Below are 4,693 nucleotides of genomic sequence, written 5' to 3'. Positions count from 1 at the left end.
CTCTCTCTCTCTCCCTTCCTGCCTCCTGCTCACCTCCCTACAGTAAAGATCTCCTGCCGGACCTCTCGGTGCATGAGTGGCATAATTGGGTAAGGGGCACCGGAAGGGGGCTCGAGACCCCTTTCACCTCAAACATCTGAGCTTGCCTTACAAAGGGGGAAATGCTTGGAAAGAAACAGATGACCCTAAAGGATGATCAGTAAGACCCCTGGAGCTGCAGAATTGTGCAATTTTGTACTGTGAAATCCTTCAGCATGAGGTGTGGGGGTTGGGGGGATAGCACCAAAGCTAAGTCCCGATAACTGAAAGTTTATCCTTCACCAGACCCACATGCAAGCCTTCAAACCCCCATCCTAAGTACCTCTCTATGAAGTGGGCTCAGGATCTCACTAATTTACAGATAAGGGAACTGAGGAGCAGAATGACAGCTGCTAAGTGATGAGGGAAACCCCTGGGCACCCCTTCCAGTGGGATCTAATTGAAGCATATCTGTTATGGTTCAGATCTATAATGTCCCCCAAAAAGTCTCACACGTTCAAAGGTGGGGCTTTGGGGAAATGATTGGATTCTGAGGTCTGTAATTCATCAGTTTAGTCCACTGAGGAGATCATAATTGGATGTCATTGTGGGAAGGTGATGAAAACAGAAAGGTCTAGTTGAAGGGAATATATCACAAGGGTGTGAACTGAGGACTAGAGCTGGTACTCAGCGCAGTCTTCTCAGTCTCTTTTCCTTTCTCTTGCTCCATTACTACCACGAGGGAGCAACCTCCCCCCACCTCACCATCTTCATCACGTTTGTGCCTCACCACAGGCCTAGAAGCAACAGAGTCCAGTAACAATGGACTGAAGTCATGAGCCAAAAGAAACCATTGCTCCTCTATGCCGATCTTCTCATATATTTGGAAACAACAACAAAGAAGCTGACTAATACAACGTCAGAGTTCCAAAAATGCCATTTCATAAATGATGCATGAATACTGGGCAGACACCTGGCCTGGATGGAGAGGGAAGAGATGAAAAAAGGAGGTATGAGGGTTGCTTTTTAAAAATGCACCCATAAGCAGTCTCTTGTCTACCATATTACTAACATTGATGTTTAGTTAATGGCTGTCTTTTTTTTTTTTTTTTTTTTTTTTTTTTTTTTGAATTCTAAGGGACAGGGCTTATATTCTAAAAGCAAGGTTAATTTGATTGTAATTGTCTACCTCTCTTTGGTTTGACATTTGAGTCTTCACTAGACAAAAACAGTTTAAGATCCAAAACTGTGAAACAACTACATAAAATACACTTTCAGCAAAACTGATTTGTCTCTCTTCAGATTCCTCTAATGTGCCTTGTCCATGTCACAGACTTTGACACTTAAATTTATTTCCTCTGTCCAGCTGATTTCCCCCAACTTAATTTAAACCTTTCACAGAACAACTAAGGGCTTTCGAAAGGAAGGCTAAGAGAAGAGGGCTCCAGTGATGGAATTCAGGAAGCAGGGTTAGCTTACCAGGAGTACTCAGTAAGAAAGGGCTAAGTATTAGGAGAAAGACACCTGTAGATATTTCCAAGTACCAACGGGTAAGACCGCTTGAAAGCAAAGTTAGGAATTAAAAAATCCTATTGGGTAGCACTATAACTAGGATGCAACAAAGCCACCAAGAGACACTTTTCATTTTACCATGTAGAGGGCTTGAACAAAGTCAGGCTCATCAGAAATGTGATTGGCTTCCATGAAGGGGAAACGAGACACCATCACTGGTGCAGGAAGATTCCAGCTAAGATTTGGGAGGAGGTCTGTGGAATAGGAGGTACTAGTAGATTAGACAATAAAGTCATAGGCATTTAAAACTTCATTATCTATTTCAGAAAATTGTGAAAGGTTATATTATGAAATGTGAATGCATGGATACTATCCTATATATGGTGTTTAAAGAAAGATAACAAAAGTCATCTATTTACCAACTACCCCGCTGAAGATAAAATGTTACCAGTGCCTCAGAGACCTCTGTATGCTCCTTTTTTGTTGTATCCCTTTCTCTCTCCAAAAGGCAACCAATAACTGGGATTTTTTGCCTTCATGTTTTGTTCTTATAATTTTTCCATATATGTCTTTACTTTTAAAATACATTGTTTCATTATGCCTCACTGTCCAAGTCTCTTATCAATGAACTTTATAAAAGTAGCACATCTTTTTGTCTTGCTTTTTTAAAACCAATATGGCATTTTAGATGCTCACTGTATGGAATGGGTAACCATAGTTCATTCATTTTCATTCTCATTGAAAGACTTAAAGCACGATTTATTCATCTTCTCTACCATTCATGAACATATGTTTCATTATTTTTCCCTAATACTATGGATCATGCTACTCTCAATATTCTTGTACATGTGCACATATTTCTCTAGGATTCATCCTTAGAGGATATAAACAGCTAGCCTGATGGTTAATTTTATACATCAACTTGACTTGAAACTGAAACAACAGATTCTGTGTTGAACGTGCCAGCTTTTGGACACTAGACTCTCTTTGTTCACTATGGTCTTCGCAAACATCCACTAAGTCCAGAGGCTGTGTTGGGCACTGTGGAACAGAATGGAAATAAGGAGCTCCTGATCTTTGTGGAGCCCTCCTTGATGTCACTTGTCTCTGACTTCCCATCTCTTCCCTGGCACCTTGTCGAACTGTCCTACCCTACATGAGCTTTTCCTCCTCATCGTCCCGAAACATTCACACTCTTGCTTCTGTAACCCTAAATGAGATTACCATATATCTGATATTAGTCTCTGTTGCTCTCCATGAAAATTCCATTTCCCTAAACAATGTAAGTCATCCTGAGGATCATTGTCTACCTTTATCACATGTCAAGCTCTTCACACAAGCAAAAAGTAGAGAAAAAAAAAAATGGACACAAGGGGACACCTGATGATTGGCTTGGTGGAGGTGAAAGTTGGTGTTAGGCTTTTGGGAAGATCTAAATTTCACGTTTTCACTTAAAGTAATGGGGACAGACCTGATTCATACTGCACTCTGAGAAAAAAAATCAATGTCCTCCACGAGCAAAATAGGGCGATTATCATTGCCACTATATGAATACTGATGGCACCAATTGATTGTCTGCATGCTTGTTATCCACTTTGTGGATTATCTGTGGCCACACTGATGTCCTCAGCTGGTTGCCCCCTTTCTGCCGGCAGCCTTCAGCTTGGCTGCAACGCTGGAAGGTATCCAGGGAATGCTGACTAATTTAAACATCAGCTTGGAGCAAAATGTAATTAGGAAGATAAATCTGTTGCAAAACTACCACATAATGGTTATTCGATACCAAACGACTATAGCATTATCGTGCATTGTTGGAGCTGAGCCCCGACTCTGCTCACCTCACAACCATGAATAGTCATAATTTTATTATAAGAAATAATACTTTATAACAATATGTAATTGTCCTCAAAATAAACATATCATAACCTAAACACACCCTGTGACCCAACAATCCAACTTCGATGTATTTACCCCAGGGAAATGACAAATGGCATTTATATGAGAACTATACCTAATGTTTAGAGTGACATTACTCTAAATAGCCCAAGCTAAAGCCAAATATCCTTCAAATGGTCAATGGATAAACAAACTATAGTTTACCTGTATGATGTAATTGCTATTCGGCAGTAAAAAGAAACAAATTACCGAGACCTGATTCAACACAGGCAAAATTCAGAAATATTAGGTAAAAATCAAACAAGCCAAACACAAAAAGGTACACACTGTGTGATCTTATTTTCATGTCACTCCAGAAAAAGCAAAATTATATAGCAACAGAAAACAAATCAGTAGAAATCCAGAGCTGCAATTTGGAAAGAAGTTGAGTACAAACGAGCAGGAGGGAATATTTTAATTTGAAGATGTCCACAATATGATGTGTTGATTGTGGTGATGGGTGCTCAACTGTAAGAGTTTGTCAAAACTCATAGTACTGTATCTTGAAAACAATAACTCTCACTGTATGTAAATTATACTTTAATAAATCTTATTGAAAACAAGTTTTCCAGTTCCTAAACCTCACTTGTTCTATCCTTCCTAGATCCCCTGTGCAACATCCGAGAGAGAAGAGCTCTCTTCATGGTACACTGATAAATCTCCCCAGACTCAGGCTGTGACACAGGCTGGCACCACCAATTTCTGCTTATGCCATTATGGCTTTTTAAGTTACTCACCAAAGTTCATCATCAAGCCTTCAGGGGGAGTGATCTAGATAGAGCCTCCTTTTTATGCACTTTTATTTTAGTAACTTGAAAATAAATTAAATTCAGGGTTTTTCATTTGCATCCGGCATTGATTTTGATAAAGTAGCTTAAATTAGCAGAAGAATCACACACCTGTGCCAAATTTTCATATCAACCTCCTCAAGGCTCTGAGTCAGGCAAGAATTCACATCCCCAAATGATCTCTTGTTTCATTATGCACATTGATATGAAGGAAACATACCACATTAAAAGATATAAAAAATAAAACAATCAAAGAGGCTTGCACTTATGGTTGTCCTCTTACATCTGATTATACAACTCTGAGAAGACAAATGTATGTGAAGTTGGCCATGAATATGTATCAAAACCATTTCTAACTTTTTCTCATGTCCAGCCAATGAAAGTGTTGGTCATTTCAGACATTCAGCAACAAGCCTCTTGTTCTGCATATCACAGCACTT

General features: G+C 39.5%; 1 long non-coding RNA gene across 1 annotated transcript in view; it reads left to right on the top strand.

The window, feature by feature from the left end:
• Positions 1 to 4,459, top strand: part of LOC117283915 — a 7,682-nt gene extending 3,223 nt beyond the window's left edge. Inside the window, exons 2-3 of the long non-coding RNA XR_004514959.1 lie at positions 814 to 1,028; positions 4,070 to 4,459. This is a non-coding gene — a long non-coding RNA (uncharacterized LOC117283915). The remainder of the gene's footprint in view (positions 1 to 813; positions 1,029 to 4,069) is intronic.
• Positions 4,460 to 4,693: the final 234 nt, after the last annotated feature.

The sequence above is a fragment of the Fukomys damarensis genome, unplaced genomic scaffold (assembly GCF_012274545.1).
Source record: "Fukomys damarensis isolate Sample0158 unplaced genomic scaffold, DMR_v1.0_HiC HiC_scaffold_32, whole genome shotgun sequence".
Classification (NCBI taxonomy): domain Eukaryota; kingdom Metazoa; phylum Chordata; class Mammalia; order Rodentia; family Bathyergidae; genus Fukomys; species Fukomys damarensis.
Note: the sequence above shows the minus strand (reverse complement) of the source record. Positions and strands in the feature narration are given on the sequence as shown.